The following is a 20312-nucleotide window of genomic DNA, read 5'->3' on the forward strand; positions in this document are numbered from 1 at the left end:
ACCAAAAAAAACCACACTACTATTTTATTCCCCTTTTCACCTGGAATTTCTATCCATAAATATTCAACATTTCATTTTGTTTCTTCCTGTTTAATTCAATGCTCACTTTCACATGTAGTGCCATCCTTCCACCAAATGGATCCATCCTATCATTTCAATATCATTTGTATTTCAGTATCACAGTGTCCCTTTATTTATCCTTCTTCCAGCAGGTCTCTAAGATGCCAGTTTTATCTACCTCTTCATCCAGCACCATACTCTTTAACTCTCCCATCTTATTTTCTAGACTTCTAGCATTTGTATACAGGAATTTCAAAGTATGGTTTTTGTATTTATAACCTGCTCTTCAGTTGATGGGGTAATTTGGAATCTTTCTGCACTTTACTTAAAGACACCTGGGCCACTTTGGCATTTATTGCCACCTCTCCACTGGAATGCCCTATTTTCCTTGTTCTCTTAGTATCCTTCCAAGATTTATCATTCTGAACCATGTGCTTCTGAGTGACTGTCAGCTTTCCCCCATCATCTAGTTTAAAAGTTGTGCTATCTCCTTTTTAAAGGTTAGTGTCAGCAGCCTGGTTCTACTCTGAATAAGGTGGAGCCCATCCTTTCGGAAAAGGCCCCCTTCCCCAAAACAAAGCCCAGTTCCTAATAGGGGTGTGCATTCGTTTTGAACTTAAATGGAAAACGCAACTTATTTTTTTTTTTAACTTAAAAAAAAGATGAGGCTTAAACGATCGGATTTCCAACTTATTCAACATAGCTATGTTGAATACGTTGGAAATCGCGATTGTTGATCTAAATAAAATTTAAACCCCTCACCCTCCTTAATCCCCCCCCCCCCCCAAGACTTACCAAAGCTGGCCAAAAGTTCCGTGAGGGTCCGGGAGCGGACGCGTGGGGAATCACGTGACGTCCGTGTCACGTCGGAGTGACGCGGCGTCACGTGATTCCCCTCGGGTTCGCTCCCGGACCCCTCGTTGAGCTCAAAAGGCACTTTTGGCCAGCTTGGGGGGCCAACGAGGGGTCCGGGAGCAAACCCGAGGGGAATCACGTGACGCCGCGTCACTCCGACGTGACGCCAACGTCACGTGCTCCTTGCAAAGGAGTTCAGGAAAGGCGTCCTGACCCCGCTGGACCACCAGGGAGTTTTGGTAAGTCTTGGGGGGGGGGGGGATTAAGGCGGGTGAGGGGTTTAAATTTTTATTTGCACATATGGACATAGACTCAACTTATGGAATTCTCCATATGTCCATATTGACCGCAAATGGGACCCCCTTTCGACTTATGGACTTATGAACTTAAACTTTTGGTCTGCACATCCCTAGTTCCTAACAAACCTAGAATTCTCTTCCCTGCACCATCATCTCTTCCATGTATTGAGACTCTGGACCTCTGCCTTCCTCTGGGATCCTGCAAGTGGAAAGGGGAGCATTTCTGAGAATGCTATCCTGCAGGTACTAGATTCTAGCTTTCTGTCTAAAACCTTACATTTGGCTTCCAGAACCTCCCTGCTACACTTTCCTATAACATTGGTACCCACATATACCAAGACAGCAGGCTCCTACCCAGGAATATCTAAAATCCTAGCTATGTGATACGTGAGGTCTACCACCTTTGCATCAGACAGTTAAGTTACCAAGCAATCCTCACATCCACCAGCCTACCAGCTATCAACTTTCCTAATAATTGAATCATCAACTATAACGGCCATCCTAACACTTCCTTCCTGAGCACATGTGATAGGATGTTACATCCCATTAAGGGCAGTCTGCCTGGAGGATGGCACCAAAATGATGTCATTTCAGTGACTTTCTCTAGTGCAGACAGTGGCATTTTGCTGTACTGCCATACAAATGTATGGCTGTCAAGCAAAATAGTACCAGCCACACCAGAGGAAGTAATTGAAGTGATGTCACTTTAGTGCTTTCCTTCAAGAAGTTGGCACTATTTTGAAAGCATCACGGACTGAATGGAAGTGACTGGGCATTGCTTCTGCCCATTTTGGAGGATCCATGAAGGGGGTAAGTAGGGGTTAGAGTAGGTGCTCCCTGGCCCTGGCAAATTTAATAGGGAAAGGGAGATCGAACCTGAACCCCAGATCCTGGACCAGCCCTGGCATCGGGCTGGCTCAGGTCAGGACCCTCTATCAGGTAGGCCTCAGTTCTGGGCCAGCTCAGGGCAGGCCCTGGCACTGAGTAGTCCTTGCTGCCAGGCTAGCTCTGGGTGGGCCCCGGTCCAGGTAGGCCTCAGCGCCAGGCCTGCTCAAGGCAGGTCTCAGGACCAGGCCAGACTTTTTGCCCAGGGAGGCTCCTTTTTTTTCAAAAGTACCATGAAGTACCCGAAAACTGTGGGATATTTTTAGAGGAGGCTATTTTCTATTTATTCCATTGAGAATGAACCAAAAATGGACTCATTCTTTGCATTTTTGGCATTTGTTTAAAACATATGCACTTCCTTAAGAAGAAAACATTAAATAAAAAATAAAAAATACCCAGGTCACCTTCCCTTAGGGAGTCATTTTCAGCCAGTGTAACAAACCTTTGAGCTAGAAGGATGTTGCTGGTTCCCTTTTAATTAATTTTAAATAATTTCAGATAGCAAAATTTGTGACAAGATTTTTTATTGCTCAGATATTGTTTTGTCAAGATGATGTGATGTTAAGGCAAATTTATTGAATGAAAAAGGGAACTGCATGGATATTCAAACTGAATTCCCCTGTTTGCATTTCCCCTATTAGGTCATTGAATATGATTCTTCCTTATAATGAATGCTTTCATATTTAGAATGGATATTATTGTAAATATTAGGGATGTGAATCGTTTTCCATATCGTCTTAACGATAGAAATCGTGTGGCAGGGCAAGAAAATCGTGTTAGGCACGATTTTTTAGTTAAAAAATCGTTAAAAATCGTTTTTTCCGATTAGTGCGCACTAACTCGAGTTAGTGCGCACTAACGGGAGTTAGTGCGCACTAACTGGGAGTTAGTACGCACTAACTGAAAATGATACAATTTGACACTTTTCAGGTCAGTTAAGGTCAGTTTAGGAATGAATATGTATTCCTATTGGCTGCCCTCTTTATTCATGTTACCAAGTTTCCCACTGTTTCCATTTCCCATCCCCCATATACTGTCAGTGGGAAACTTGGTAACATGTTTCCCATCCCCCATTTCCAGTCAATGTGACTAGAACTTGTGCCATAACCCTGATACCAGGGGTATTGTGATCTTCCTGCACACAGTGCCCTATCCCTATTAATACCAGGAGTGTTGTGATCTTCCTGCACACAGTGCCCTAACCCTGGCACCAGGGGTTTTGTGATCTTCATGTACACAGTGCCCTATCCCTATTAATACCAGGAGTGTTGTGATCTTCCTGCACACAGTGCCCTATCCCTAATACCAGGGGTGTTGTGATCTTCCTGCACACAGTGCCCTATTCCTGATACCGGGGGTGTTGTGATCTTCCTGCACACAGTGCCCTATTCCTGATACCAGGGGTGTTGTGATCTTCTTGCACACATCCCGGTATCAGGGATAGGGCACTGCATGCAGGAAGATCACAACACTCCTGGTATTAATAGGGATAGGGCACTGCATGCAGGAAGATCAGAACACCCCTGGTATCAGGGATAGGGCACTGTGTGCAGGAAGATCACAATACCCCGGAGGAGTGAGGTTCAGGCAGCTCCCCCCTGTCTGTGAAGCCAGCCTCTCACTAGTAATGCAGGGAGGGAGCTGTCTCAGACTTCACCATCCTCCCCCCCCCCTCACCCACACACCATTCACTAGCTGGGACATGGGGAAAGTCAGGAGTGAGGGTCAGGCAGCTCCCCCCTGTCTGTGAAGCCAGCCTCTCACTAGGAATGCAGGGAGGGAGCTGTCTCAGACTTCACCATCCTCCACCCCCCCCTCACCCACACACCATTCACTAGCTGGGACATGGGGGAAGTCAGGAGTGAGGGGTCAGGCAGCTCCCCCCTGTCTGTGAAGCCAGCCTCTCACTAGTAATGCAGGGAGGGAGCTGTCTCAGGCTTCACCATCCTCCCCCCCCCTCACCCACACACCATTCACTAGCTGGGACATGGGGAAAGCCAGGAGTGAGGGTCAGGCAGCTCCCCCCTGTCTGTGAAGCCAGCCTCTCACTAGTAATGCAGGGAGGGAGCTGTCTCAGACTTCACCATCCTCCCCCCCCCCTCACCCACACACCATTCACTAGCTGGGACATGGGGGAAGTCAGGAGTGAGGGTCAGGCAGCTCCCCCCTGTCTGTGAAGCCAGCCTCTCACTAGTAATGCAGGGAGGGAGCTGTCTCAGACTTCACCATCCTCCCCCCCCCCCTCACCCACACACCATTCACTAGCTGGGACATGGGGAAAGTCAGGAGTGAGGGTCAGGCAGCTCCCCCCTGTCTGTGAAGCCAGCCTCTCACTAGTAATGCAGGGAGGGAGCTGTCTCAGACTTCACCATCCTCCCCCCCCCCCTCACCCACACACCATTCACTAGCTGGGACATGGGGGAAGTCAGGAGTGAGGGTCAGGCAGCTCCCCCCTGTCTGTGAAGCCAGCCTCTCACTAGTAATGCAGGGAGGGAGCTGTCTCAGACTGGTATCAGGGTTAGGGCACTGTGTGCAGGAAGATCACAACACTCCTGGTATTAATAGGGATAGGGCACTGTAAGAGATGACTGTAGTAGATTGAATAAAGATCTGATGTTTCTGCTCTCCTCACACCAAACAAAAACAACACACAAGCAGAGAAGCCCTTCTTACAAAGCTGAGCTAGTGAGTTAAGTAGGAGGAAAAGTAAACATACTTGTGCCAGTGTGGCTACTTAAAAAATACACTTACCAACAATCAATTACATATATTTGAACTGTGTACAGTTCCAGCCAGGACCACCTTTCTAAAATGCACAGTGATTGGCAAATTCAACATGCACTAGCATTTCAGGTGCCTGCTAACAAAAATAATAAACAAACAAGTTCTAGTCACGTGAGTGCTGATCATTACATTACTTTTTTTGTCAAGCTTCCAACTGTTTCCATTTCACATCCCCCCAACCATTACCTCAGTGTTAGCCTTGGTAACATCAATAGATAAGAGCACAGCCAGCCAATAGGAATACATACATACATATTCATTCCTAAGTGACCTTTACTGACCTGGGAAGTGTGAACACTTTGTTTCATTTTCTGTTGGTGTTCGTTAGTTTCCAGTTCCATTTCCCATCCCCCCAACCATCACCTCAGTGGTAACCTTGGTAACATCAATAGATAAGAGGGCAGCCAGCCAATAGGAACACATATTCATTCCTAACTGACCTTCAGTGACCTGGAAAGTGTTTATTTGTATCGTTTTCAGTTAGTGCGCACTAAATCGAGTTAGTGCGCACTAACGGGGAGTTAGTGCGCACTAACTCCTGTTAGTGCGCACTAACACGATTTAACGATTTTTAACGATAAATCGTTAGAATTTCTATTGTATCGTGTTCTATAACGATTTAAGACGATATAAACATTATCGGACGATAATTTTAATCGTTGAAAAACGATTCACATCCCTAGTAAATATTGACTATCATGATGTAAAATATTGCTGAGTTATTTACTATATCAACATTGAAATTAATTGTAATTGTGATATATTGATGTACACTATGAATTGTTTCTTAAAATAATTTTTGGTAGATAGTTTTTAATTAAATAAATTATTGTATAGGTGATTTTATATTAAAAGTAGGGTTCTGGATTTACCCAACATCTTCCCTGGTAAAACTGGGATGAAACAGGCACTGGGAAAGTGGCCATGGCAGTCTGGACACTACTGTTGCATCAGAGCTGGACCCTTGGGCCAAGGTGGCATGGATGCAACCCAAGGACCTATGGGTTACATCCCCACCGAAGGCAGGTGGAGTGGGCAGAAAGGCAGAGGCCACTGGAGCTTCACCTATAGCAGCCCTGTTCCCTGTGGGTTGTGCCTTTGGGAGCCGGGGCCAGCAGGACTTAGGTGGGCCTCTGTGTATAGTTGCAGGAGAAGTGGGTTCAGCCCAGAGACAGCAGGCGAGGGATGGTACAGTTCTACTTTGGACTGGATAATGTCCTGGAAACTTGGGCGCCAATGGAACGAAGGCAGACAGAGGGCACTTGAGAAAAGGTAGGCCAAAGCCTGATTAATCCACGTCCAGAAATTAGACAGAAGAGGTGTCTAATGGTAGGCTTGAGTCAGGACTGGCGGCAATCCAGAGCCAATGGCAAGCAAGGCAGCAGTCTAATGACGGAGATTGTCAATAGCATAGTCAAGCAAAGCTGAGGTCTAATCACGGAGATAGTCAATAGCGTAGTCGGATGAAACAGAGGTCTGGGTCTGGAGGTAGGCTGGAACATAGTCAGGCAAAGCAGAGGTCTGATCATGGAGATAGTCAATAGCATAGTCGGATGAAGCAGAGGTCTGGGTCTGGAGATAGGCTGGAACGTAGTCAGGCAAAACAGAGGTCTAGGTCTGGAGATAGGCTGGAATGTAGTCAGGCAAAGCAAAGGTCTGGTTCTGGAGATAAGCTGTAGGATAGTCAGGCAAAGCAGAGGTCTGGGACTGGAGATAAGCTGTAGCATAGTCAGGCGAAGCAAAGTCAAAGGCCGTGTATCAATCCGAAGCATAAGCAGAACAGGAACAAGGAACAGGAATGCAGGGAAGAGACTAATCTCTTAGTAGTAACAAATACTCGACCATGCTATGGAGCAGAGTCTGAGCTTAAATACTATGAATAGTTTGACGTCATCATCCGGGGCCGCTGCTAGGTTCCCACCGCAGTCCCTATATAAGGATCAGAGATGCACATGTGCTAAAGGAGGGGCGTGGGGCGAGTGGTGGCATCTCTTTGCGGGCCACGTGGAGAGGCCTGACGAGTAGTGGCATCAGGACCTGGAATACCGGAGACTATAGCAGGGCCAGAGGTATTGGGGGAGGCCTTAAGATGGAGCTGGCGGCCCACCACCGCCAGCAAGGAGGAACCAGAAGCAGGAGTCCTTGTGGAAAGGTGAGAGGGCTGTGCAGCAAGTCTGCCGAGGACGACATGCGTAACAGTACCGCCCCTTTACGCCCCCTTCTTGGATGTCGGGATTTGCTTAGATGGGCGCAATGGTAGTTCAGGAGGAGGGTTTTGTCCAGGATGTTCTGAGCTGGTTCCCAAGAATTTTCTTCGGGTCCGTAACCCTTCCAAGAAAAGAGGTATTCCCACTGGTGGCCCCTACAGCGGACGTTGAGGACTTCATATATCTTGTACATTGTGTCAGTTTCAGCCACAAGTGGAGGTGGTTCAGGAGCCTTTTGTGCAGACCAGGATAGGACCACAGGTTCTAAGAGAGATACATGAAATGTGTTATGTATTATTCCCAGCGTAGGAGGCAGCCGAAGCTGGTATGTAACGGGTCCAATACATCGGGTGACCGTAAAATGTCCAATATACCTTGGAGCGAACCTTTGGGAAGGTATTCTGAGTCGGATATACCGAGTACTTAACCATACTTTCTGGCGAGGGAGAAATTCAGGAGCCGAGCGTCGGTGACTGTCAGCAGTTCTCTTGGCCTGGGAAGTGGCTTGACGTAAGTGCAGATTCGTCTGCTCCCATAAATTCTTGAGGGCATCCACAGTAGCCTGTGCCGCAGGGAACGGTACTGGCAAAGATATGAGCAGCGGTGGTCGTGGTTGTTTCCATAGACGACAGAGAATGGTGACGTGCCTGTAGCAGTTGGAATGTGGGAGTTGTGAGAAAACTCCGCCCAAGATAAATGCCATCACTCGCAAAGGCAAGTATCCTCTGCCAAATTGTTTTGGCGGTCATTGACGTATGCGCGCAGGAAGGCCTTCAAAGAGCGATTCATTCACTCGGTTTGTCCATTAGCTTGGGGATGACAGGCAGTTGTTAAACTGATATTAACACCAAATTTTTGGAAAGAGCATGCCAATATCTAGCAACGAACTGTGGACCTCTGTCTGAGACAATGTCCTTGGGTAGGCCATGCAATCTAAAGATATGATGAAAAAATAGGTGTGTTAACTCTGGAGTGGATGGTAGGCCCAGTAGAGGGGCAAAATGGGCCAGTTTTAAAAATCGGTCTATTGTTACCCATATTATGGTATGACCCTTTGATGGAGGCAAATCCACGATGAAATCCATAGAAAAGTGGGTCCACGGTTCCTCAGGTGCTGGAAGTGGTTGCAGGAGACCCCAAGGTTGACTGACCGGGGGCTTTTGCTGTGCACAAGTGTTACAGGATTTGACATATGTTTTAGCGTCAGAGACCAAAGTAAGTCACCAGAAGAACCTCTGGAGCAGTGCCAAAGTTCATGCTCATCCTGGATGACCGGCGAACTTAGAATCATGTGCCCAGTGAAGAACTCTTTCTCGAAGTCATTGGGGCACAATGGTCTTCCCAGCAGGAACTGGGTGAGTAGCAGACAAACAGATACAGGCTGGGTCTATTATATGGCTAGGTTCTTCCAGAGTAACTTTAGGCTCGAAAGAGTGTGATAGGGCATCAGCCCAGAGGTTTTCATCGGCTGGACGGTAACGAAGCTCAAAACTGAACTTGGAGAAGAATAGAACCCATCAAGCTTGACGGGCGTTGAGACGTTGAACCTGGCTCAGATGTTTCAGGTTCTTATGATCGGTGAACACAGTGAACTTATGTTGCGTACCCTCTAGCCATGGACACCATTCTTCAAGGACCAATTTTATGGCCAGTAACTCAAGATCTCCTATACTGTAGTTCTGCTTCGTGGATGAGAACTTATGGGAGTAGAATAAGCATGGGACTATAGTGCCAGAAGCAGTGCAGTGACTCAGGACTGCCCCAGTTCCAATTTCAGAGGCGTCCACTTCCACTTGAAATGGATGGTTTGGATCGGGATGATGCAAGCAAGACCTCACCTAGAAGGCTTCTTTGAGGCGGTGGAAGGCTGTGACTGCCTCTGAAGTCCAATTACGAGTATCTTGACCATTACAAGTTAGGGCTGTCAAAGGAGCAGCCAGAGTAGAGTAACATGGGATGAAATGATGGTAGTAGTTCAGAAACCCCAGGAAGTGCTGGAGAGCTTTAAGACCCACGGGCTGTGGCCAATCCCAGATTCCTTTTAGCTTAGATAGGTCCATGGAAAATCCTTGCTGGGAGATAAAATATCTGAGAAAAGGCAAACTGGTTTTCCCAAACAAGCATTTGTCCAATTTTGCAAACAAGTGGTTCTCGCGAAGGCATTGGAGGACGGTACAGACATCAGTGCGGTGTGTGGCCAGGTCTTTAGGAAAGACAAGGATATTGTCCAAGTAGGCTACAACCTTGGTATACAGTAAATCCCTGAAAATTTTGTTCATCATTCGTTGGATAACTCTAGGCGCATTACAGAGGCTGAAAGGCATCACCAGGTATTCGTAATGCCCATCCCGGGTGTTAAAGGCAGTCTTCCAAATGTCGTTGGGCGGATTTGAACTAGGTTATACGACCTGCGTAGGTCCAATTTTGGGAATATAGATGCTCCCTGAAGATGATCGAATAATTCTGAGATTAGTGGCAGAGGATACTTGCCTTTGCGAGTGATGGCATTTATGCCGTGGTAGTCAATACAAGGCCTAAATGACCCATCTTTCTTGGTTACAAAAAAGAATCCCACCCCAGTGGGAGAGGTCAAGGGGCGGATGAATCCTTTTGCAAGGTTTTCTTGGATATACACCATCATGGCCCTTGTCTCGGGTAGAGACAGAGGGTAGGTACATCCTTGAGGAGGCGTGATCCCTGGAAGAAGATGAATAGGACAATCAAACCTCCGAAGAGGCAGAAGAAGGTCTGCTTTTTGCTTGGAAAACACATCTTCGAAATCGGCGTAAGGAGCGGGTATGCCAGAGGAGGTGACAGCCAAAGGAACCATGGATGGTGGTACTATTTTTTGAAGACAGGACTGGTGGCAGGCAGGACCCCACTCTACCAGTTGCAATGAGCCCCTATTACATTGGGGAGAATGCTTTTGTAGCCAAGGGAGTCTGAAGACTACCAGATGGATGGATTTCTCCAATACTAACAGTTCAAGTTCTTCAGTATGTAGGGCGCCAGTGCGAAGCTGGACAAGTTCAGTGGTAAGAAAGGTTCCACCGGGTAGCTGTTCTCCATAAATAGATACTATACACAAGGAGGTCTCTAGCGAACAGGTCTTTATACCCAGGAGCTGGACAAGATCTTTGAGAATAAAATTACCTCTTGTCCAGAATTCACCAGAGCAAGTACTGGAAAGGACCGGGAATCCCAGATCAAGGCGACCGGTACAGATAACTGAGGGGCCAGAGAAGTTATGCCCAAGTTCAGGACCCCTACTGAACTGAGGCCGGGAAGTTTCTGGGACGGATAGGACAGGTCTGAAGATAGTGGCCAGGTGCTCCGCAATACAGACATAGACCGGTTTGTCTCTGCCGGAGGCGCTCTTCTAGTGTCAGCCGCCCATGGCCCAACTGCATGGGCTCTTCTATCTTAGCCACAGTAGTGACCCTGCTTGGGACAGGGTTGATGGTCGGTGATGAGTAGGATTGAACCCAAGAGGACTTCTTGGGCATCCGACTCTCCCAGTGACGCTCTTGGAGACGGTGGTTGATTCAGCCTTTCAAATCTATAAGTTTCTCGAGGGAGGAAGGGAGCTCCCTTGCAGCCAGCTCATCCTTTAGCTGTGAGGAAAGTCTGTCCAGGTAGATAACTCGCAGGCAGTCTTCCTGCCAGGTGAGCTCGGAAGCCAAAGTCTGAAACTCGATGGTATAGTCGAAGAGATTTCTTTGACCTTGTAGTAAGATGGTGCTAGCCACGGCATGCCACCCTGGATCATTGAAGGTACAAACAAACACAGCCACAAACTGAGACAACTCCCTTAGGAGGGAGTCCGAGCATTCCCACAGTCAATTCATCTTGGAAGACGGAGGACTGCAGAGCAAATTGCATATAGCATTGGTTAATGACCCCTCTGCAGAGTCTGGAGTCCCCGTTGAAGCGTGGGGGCACTGATAGGGCCAGCAAGGCTCGAGGCATCGATGGTGATGGCTGTGGATGAGGAGGAGCCATGATAGACACTGGATTATTGGTGAGGGCATCAAACTGGGCGTGAAGACGATCCATGGAAGAGGTAAGTGCCTCAAGAAACTGCTACTGTTCTTGTGCCTTTGATGCCAGGTCTGGGATGGCCTGGAGGGCACGCAGCTCCTCCGAGTCCATGGCCATTGCAACCTGTTGTGTCAGAGGTGGACCCTTGGACTGAGGTGGGGTTGATGCAGCCCGTAGGTAAGGACCTACAGGTCCCCACTGTCGGCAGGTGGAGTGGGCTGAAAGGCAGAGGCTACTGGAGCTTCACCTATACCAGTCCTCATTCCCCGCAGGTTGAGCCTTTGGGTGCCGGGGCCAGCAGGACTTAGGTAGGCCTCTGTGTATAGTTGCAGGAGAAGTAGGTTCAGCCCAGAGACAGCAGGTGAGGGATGGTACAGTTCTACTTTGGACTGGATAATATCCTGGAAGCTCAGGCGCCAATGGAACGAAGGCAGACAGAGGGCACTTGAGCAAAGGTAGGCTGAAGGCTGATGAATCCACGTCCAGGAAGTAGACAGAAGAGGCATCCAATTGTAGGCTTGAGTCAGGGATGGCGGCAATAGCAAGCAAGGCTGCAGTCTGATCACAGAGATAGTCAATAGCGTAGTCAAGCGAAGCTGAGGTCTGATCATGGAGATAGTCAATAGCGTAGTCGGATGAAGCAAAGGTCTGGGTCTGGAGATAGGCTGGAGCGTGGTCAGGAGTTGCGGATATCTGGGTCTGGAGATAAGCTGTAGCGTGGTCAGGCGAAGCAAAGGTCTGGGTCTGGAGATAGGCTGGAATGTAGTCAGGCAAAGCAGAGGTCTGGGACTGGAGATAGGCTGTAGCGTAGTCAGGCGAAGCAAAGTCAAAGTCCATGTAGTCAATCCGAAGCATAAGCAGAACAAGAACAAGGAAACAGGAACCAGGAACAGCAAGGATCAGGAACGCAGGGAAGAGACAAATCTCTTAGTAGCATCGAGTACTCGACCAGCAAGGAGACCTGTTACAAAGATAACACTATGGAGCGGAGCCTAAACTTAAATACTATGAATAGTTTGACATCAACATCCGGGGCTGCGGCTAGGTTCCTGCCACAGTCCCTACATAAGGATCAGTGATGCGCATGCCTGGGGAGGGGTGCAGCGCAAGTGGTGGCATATCTCCGTGGGCCACTCGGAGAGGCCCGATGAGTGGTGGCATCAGGACCGGGAACACTAGAGACTGCAGCAGGGCCGTAAGCACCAGGGGAGGCCCGAGGACGGAGCTGGCGGCCCACCGTCGCCAGCGAGGAGGAACCAGAGGCTGGAGTCCTTGTGGAAAGGTGAGAAGGCCGTGCCGTGGGTCTGCCGCGGATGGCACGCGTAACAACTACTGCTATTTAAAGACTTATTTAAAGATTATGGCTAAAAGGAAATGTATTCATTCATTTTGGATATCTTCAGTTTGTGAAGTTTTAGAACATGGAAGTTGAGCTTAGATATTTAATCTTTAATATCCTAAATTCACAGAGAAAAGAGAGAGGCTGGATGATGGCTTGCTTCAAGGCTGTCTGTTACATACAGCCTATCTCTCACAGTATCTGCACAATTAGGCAACCTACTATAAAATATATTTTCTAAAATTAAACAAAACAAAAATTTCAAGGATGACAGATAATTCCTCTTTTCTTCTCCAAGATCCATTGTATCAGTGTTATCAGGCATAATTAACACAGAGGAGTTGCTGTGGAGTGTAGACTTGTTCTAACTGCTTCTCCTCTGGTGTTTGAAAGTGGTGTCCTGGGAAGGCCTGGCCCTTTGCTGTGCTGTTTCTGTTTTCTGCTGGTTTAGAATAGCTTGTGAAATGATGCCATATTTTATAACTCTCCACAGATCTCTTGAAGACCCCTGGTGCATTAATGTGACTTGCATGGTTTTGCACATGTTGTCCGTTTGTTTTGGATTCATTTTCACAGATCATGTCCCAAACAGTTTATTTTGGATGTCCAGTAAATTATGTTCCCAGCAGGTCAAGTTCAACTACATAAAATGTAACATTCTTCTGCCACTCTCTGCTTGACCGGGTCCAATTTTTTCTTTTGCAAGAAGAAAAGAATCTTTCTTCAACTGAAACAAAGCAATCTGCCTACCATTAAATTATATAGAAAGACATATATCTGCCACAGTGTGTGTCTGATACAAGGAGATGCACCGTAGCAAAGAAAATCAAAATGAAGTGAACAGATTCTCAACTACTTAACAATATATCAAGATCTGCATTGGTCACCCCACAGAAAGAGTATGGAGGTAGAGTGGAAAATGAAAACAGTGCTGAGAGAGAGAGAGAGAGAGGGAGAGAGAGAGAGAGAGAGAAGATTCTTCTTACATTGTGGGGTAGATTTAAAAAAATAGCGCAAAACGTACTTTTGTTCGCGCACCAGGCGCAAACAAAAGTACGCTGGATTTTATAAGATACGAGCGTAGCCACGCATATCTTATAAAATCCGGGATCGGCGCACGCAAGGCTGCCGATTTTGGGCAGCCTGCGCACGCCGAGCCACGCAGCCTGCCTCCGTTCCCTCCGAGGCCGCTCCGAAATTGGAGCGGCCTCGGAGGGAACTTTCACCCTCCCCTCCCCTTCCCCTCCCTTCCCCTCTCTTCCCCTACTTAACCCCCCCCCCCGGCCCTATCTAAACCCCCCCCCCCACCTTTATCCATGGATTTACGCCTACCAGAGGCAGATGTAAATCCGCGCGCGCCAGCGCGCTCCTGGCACACCAAAACCCGACCCGGGGGCTGTTCTGGAGGGCGCGACCATGCCCCTGGGCCGGCGCCACGCCCCCGGGCCCGCCCCCCAAACGGCGCGCCACGCGCCCAAAATGCCACGTCATTTGGCAACGCCCCCGATACGCCCCTCTTTAAAAGCCCCGGGACTTACACGCATCCCAGGGCTCTGCGCGCGCCGGCGGCCTATACAAAATAGGCGCGCCGGCGCGCGAGGGCCCTGCTCGTGTAAATCTGGCCGGATTTAAGCGGGCAGGGCATTTAAAATCCGCCCGTTTGTGTTTTACTCGCCACAAGCTGTAAAATAGAAGCTAGATGATATCCAAACCATATTACTGCACATGCTTCTTTAATAATAATAATAATAATAATAATAATAATAATAATAATATTTGTTGAAAGTCTTTTTATTTTGTCAGTCATATTTAAAGACCTATACACTAAAGCTTATCACACATGCTGAATAGTGTTCTATGTATTTATTTATTTTATTTATTTGCAGCTTTTATATACCGACATTCGTTTAGTCACATCACATCGGTTTACAATTAACATAAGGTGTAGCAATAGTGCTATACAAATGAACAATTAAACTAGTTATCAAATAACAATAGCAAAAAACATAACAGGTTAAAACTATGTAACGACTGAAGGAATTGAAAATACAAGCTATATAGGACAGTGCTTAAAAAGGACAACAAAATACAATTAAATAACATAATATAAAATACAAGTGCAAAAAATTGCAAAATTGAGAAGCATATGTTTCCAACTTCTGGTAAAAAATAAAATAGTTGTATAGACAAAATACATCATGGCAACAGTGAGGGAAGATAATATGAGCTAAAAGAGCAAAAGAGCAAATGAAATAGTAATAAAGACAAAATACATCATGGTAGGGATGTGAATTGTGTGATCTATCGTCTTAACAATCGATTTTGGCTGAGGGGGGGGAAATCTGATCGTCTTAGTTTTTTAGGTTAAAAAATAGTTTTATCGGGGGAGGGGGGAGGGCGGGAAAACCGGCACACCAAAACAACCCTAAAACCCACCCCGACCCTTTAAATAAATCCTCCACCCTCCCGAACCCCCCCAAAATGTTTTAAATTACCTAGGGTCCAGTGGGGGGGGGGGGGGGTGTCCCGGCGCGATCTCCCGTTCTCTGGCCACGGCTGCGTTAAGAGAAATGGCGCCGGTGGCCCTTTGCCCTTATCATATGACAGGGCAAAGGTAGCGCCGGCGCCATTTTGGTTCCTGTGACCTGACGTCACGAGTGCAGGAGATCGCTCCCGAACCCCCGCTGGACCCCCAGGGACTTTTGGCCAGCTTAGGGGGGCCTCCTGACCCCCACAAAACTTGCCAAAAGTCCAGTGGGGGTCCAGGAGCGACCTTCTGCACTCGGGCCGATTTGCCAATATTCAAAATGGCGCCGGCGCTACCTTTGCCCTCACTATGTCGACATAGTGAGGGCAAAGGTAGCGCCGGCGCCATTTTGCCCTCACTCTGTCGACACAGTGAGGGCAAAGGTAGTGCCGGCGCCATTTTGCGCACTCTCTATGTCGACATAGTGAGGGCAAAGGTAGCGCCGGCGCTACCTTTGCCCTGTCATATGGTAACGGCAAAGGGCCACCGGCACCATTTCTCTTAACGCAGCCGTGGCCCGAGAGTGGGAGATCTCGCCGGGACCCCCACTGGACCCCAGGTAATTTAAAACATTTGGGGGGGGGGTTTGGGAGGGTGGGGGATTTCTTTTAAAGGGTCGGGGTGGGTTTTAGGGTTGTTTTGGTGTGCCGGTTTTCCCGCCCTTCCCCCCTCCCCCGATTTACGATTTTTGACGATAAATCGGGGGAATTGTTATTGTATCCCGGCTTTATCGATTTTTGACGATTTAAAATATATCTGACGATTGTTTTAAATCGTCAAAAAACGATTCACATCCCTACATCATGGTACAGTGTGGAATGGTAAAGTAAGCCACAAGAAGAGCATCAGATGAAAGCTAAAAGGAAAGGGGAAGAGGAAAAAGGAATTGCTAGAGAATGGAAAGATGCAGGGAGGTAGCAAATGAAAATGACTACTGCAATTATGAGGTTGAAGGAGCATTAGGTAAATGCTTGTGAAAAGAGCCATGTTTAAAAAAAAATTTTTAACTTTTTTGGGCATGATTCCTGACGGAGGTCAGGGGGCATATTGTTCCAGTTTGTCGGCCCAGCATGGCACGTGCTCTGGTTGAGTTGAGAAGGATGGATTTGAGAGACAGCTTGTGTAGAGTGGCAGCGTGTTGCTAGTCCTCATGTGCATGCCAAACTGGTCCTCAATAACATAGCTAAAATGCACTAAAATGAGTGCATATGTACATGTAAGCAAAGGAATTACCATATACAAATTTGGATTTAGCTGGTACACAGGAAATAACATGGTTTGTTCTTTTCCACATGCTATTTTGCATGCTCCCACCAAGGCCTAAAATTTAACATCTGCTGGTCTTACATATATATCTGGCATGATCCCCGCTCTCTCTTTCATACACACATACCTCCATCTTCTTTCTCAATCCCCCATCTCCTTTTCTCTCACACACTCACACACACACACAAACACCTGTTTCTCCCCCACTCCACACACCCATCTCCTTTCTTTTTCTCACATACATACCATACATGTACCCTATCACATTTCTCATCCATCCCCTGTGACAATTCCCTCTCATCTCTCAGCTGGTCACTTCATTCCCACACATCCCCACAGCCACTATTTCAACCCATTACCTTTTCCCTCAATCTTTTCTCATTCCCTGCCAACTGACACATCTCTCCTTCTCTATCTGCCAATTCTGACTTTTTCACCCTCCTTCTTCTCCTGCTAAGTCTCATTCTTCTCACCCTCCTTTAACCCTTGCTTATTCTTAGTCCTCTCATTCTCCTAATTCCCTTCCCTCCTCCATACCAATCTGGGTTGGCAAGAGGAAGAGGTTAGGATTCGTGGGTTTCTTGGACCCTTGGCCCGAGGTGAGGGTTGATACCACCTGTGGGAAGGAGCCCCACGGGTCCTCACCATCAGGAGACGAGGTCAGCTGCAGCAGGAGATAGTAGTAGTGGCAGAGAAGTAGAGTGTCCTGCGTCACAGCCATGTGATCGCAGGAGCTTATAGAGAGTCCCAAGGAGCGGGGTAGGAGACACAGTTCTGAGCGATCCCACAGTACTCAGGCAGAACTGGAAATGCAAATTCCAGAGCAGGAGCCTCCAACAGAGAAACGCTAGGCAGGCTTCTAGGAGCGGGGAGCTCGAGACAGGAACTTCTGAAGGAATACAGCAGAGACTGTCCCGAGGGGTGGGACAGCGTAGCGAGAGAGGCTCTGATGTGATAATGTAGGCTATCCCGAGGAGCGGGGAAGCCAGAGACAAATCTCCAAGGTAATGATGTAAGCTGCCCTGAGAAGCGAGGATGTGCACGATGGAACCTCTGGTAGAGAAGCAAGGCACTGCCCCGAGGAGCGGAGAGGTGCTGAGAACAGTCACTGGTGTAGAACGTAGGCACTAGGGATGTGAATCGGGTTTCGGACTATTGAAAATATCGTCGATATTTCCAAAATCGTCAGAAATTGGGGGCTCCCCCGAAACGATAGGAAAACCCCACGATATTGATCGTGGGGGTTCTCTTATCGTTTTGGGGGAGGGCGGGAAAAATGGCACACAAAAATAACCCCTAAACCCACCCCGACCCTTTAAAACTAATCCCTTTGCTTCCCCCACCCTCCCGACCCCCCAAAAACATTTTACAGGTACCTGGTGGTCCAGTGGGAGTCCCGGGAGCGATCTCCCGCTCCCGGGCCGTCAGTTGCCACTAATCAAAATGGCGCCGGCCCCTGTCACATGGTAGGAGCACTGAATGGCCCGGACTCCACCATGGAGAGTAGACTACTGTGAGAACAGGATATGTAAAACTTTTAGTTTGAAGATATTGCCAATCCGTGAGAGCTTAATCAGTTTGCAATCCACAATAGGGCATTGCCTCCTATCCTGTGACTTTTTTAGTTTTCTCAGGAGTAGGGATGTGAATCGTGTCCTCGATCGTCTTAACGATCGATTTCGGCTGGGAGGGGGAGGGAATCGTATTGTTGCCGTTTGGGGGGGTAAAATATCGTGAAAAATCGTGAAAAATCGTGAAAAATCTAAAAATCGCAAAACCGGCACATTAAAACCCCCTAAAACCCACCCCCGACCCTTTAAATTAAATCCCCCACCCTCCCGAACCCCCCCCAAATGAGTTAAATAACCTGCGGGTGCAGCGGCGGTCCGGAACGGCAGCGGTCCGGAACGGGCTCCTGCTCCTGAATCTTGTTGTCTTCAGCCGGCGCCATTTTCCAAAATGGCGCCGAAAAATGGCGGCGGCCATAGACGAACACGATTGGACGGCAGGAGGTCCTTCCGGACCCCCGCTGGACTTTTGGCAAGTCTCGTGGGGGTCAGGAGGCCCCCCACAAGCTGGCCAAAATTTCCTGGAGGTCCAGCGGGGGTCAGGGAGCGATTTCCCGCCGCGAATCGTTTTCGTACGGAAAATGGCGCCGGCAGGAGATCGACTGCAGGAGGTCGTTCAGCGAGGGTTCCGGCGCCTCGCTGAACAACCTCCTGCAGTCGATCTCCTGCCGGCGCCATTTTCCGTACGAAAACGATTCGCGGCGGGAAATCGCTCCCTGACCCCCGCTGGACCTCCAGGAACTTTTGGCCAGCTTGTGGGGGGCCTCCTGACCCCCACGAGACTTGCCAAAAGTCCAGCGGGGGTCCGGAAGGACCTCCTGCCGTCCAATCGTGTTCGTCTATGGCCGCCGCCATTTTTCGGCGCCATTTTGGAAAATGGCGCCGGCTGAAGACAACAAGATTCAGGAGCAGGAGCCCGTTCCGGACCGCTGCCGTTCCGGACCGCCGCTGGACCCGCAGGTTATTTAACTCATTTGGGGGGGGTTCGGGAGGGTGGGGGATTTAATTTAAAGGGTCGGGGGTGGGTTTTAGGGGGTTTTAGTGTGCCGGCTCACGATTCTAACGATTTATAACGATAAATCGTTAGAATCTCTATTGTATTGTGTTCCATAACGGTTTAAGACGATATTAAAATTATCGGACGATAATTTTAATCGTCCTAAAACGATTCACATCCCTACTCAGGAGTCACTCATAAAGCACTTTCTCAAATGTCATCTGATAATCCAAATACACTACATCTACCGGCTCACCATTATGGACATGTTTATTGACCCCTTCAAAAAAATGCTGCAGATCGGTGAGGCAAGATTTTCCTCATTTAAATCCATACTGGCTATGCCCCAGTAAACCATGTCTATGATTTTGTTCTTTAAAATAGTTTTTCACAATTTTTCCCTCCACTGAAATCAGAATAAGTCTATATTTTCCTGGAACACTCCGGTAGCTCACTAGAGGTGGGAAGGGAGTAAAATTTAATTTTGTACATTTGTTTTTTTTTGGGGGGGTGCTTTTTCCCCCCAAATTTTGTTTTGTGTAATGTTTATTTTGTTTCTATAGTTTAAAAAAAACACAAAATAAAAATGGAAAAAACCCTCCAAAAATGTGGGAACAAAAGGAATAGGGCCTCCTAGAGTCTCCCGAGTCCCCCACCCATCACTCCAAACTGCAAAAATGCCAGAACCAGGATCCTCCCCAGCCCCCATTTACCCATTCTGGGGGGAATCTGCATTTGAGGCCTGGGCCTTGCAAGGGGCCTAGGCAGAGGCCATGATGTTCTACCGTGGCCTAAGCCTACGCAAGGCTGAGGCTTTGGCCTGGGTTTAGGCATCGAGGCTACCTGGTTCCGAAGCCTTGACCCTGTTTATGCATCTCCGCAACCTCGGCCTGGGCCCTATGCAAGGCCCAGGCTTAGATGCCTAGATCCAATGCCTGGTCCTGAGCCTAGGCCTGAGACTGGACTCAGGCCCGATGCCGCAGCCCGGTCTGGAGGCCAGGACCCGAGGCCAGGGCCTCAGTCCAGACACAGGCCAGATGCCAGGACCTGGCCTGGAGGCCAGATACTGATACCTGGGCCTCAGCCTAAGCCAGGGACTGGGCCTAGACCCAACGCTGCAGCCCAGCCCTGGAGACAGGTCCCAATGCCAGGGCCTTGGCCCAGACCCAGGATGCTTCCTTTTAAGAAATGTCCTTCATAATCAACATCCACGTATTTAAAAAGGATAAACAGATTAAGTTTTTCTATAAATAAAGAACACAGTGAGAAAATAAACTCTGATTGGCAGGTTAAACAATTCTCTGTTTATGAGTGAAAATTCTCTGAAGCATTGCAGTAACACTTAACCTGAGACACATTATTTGTGGGGAAGGTACACTGAAGGAAAGGTTAAATTAAATTGAGCTCCTGGGCTGTTTAACTATACAGAGTTTTCTCACATTTATGAATGGTCTATTTCATAATTTGATGACTAGAAAATAAGT

This window comes from Rhinatrema bivittatum, chromosome 3, assembly GCF_901001135.1.
Source record: "Rhinatrema bivittatum chromosome 3, aRhiBiv1.1, whole genome shotgun sequence".
Classification (NCBI taxonomy): Eukaryota; Metazoa; Chordata; class Amphibia; order Gymnophiona; family Rhinatrematidae; genus Rhinatrema; species Rhinatrema bivittatum.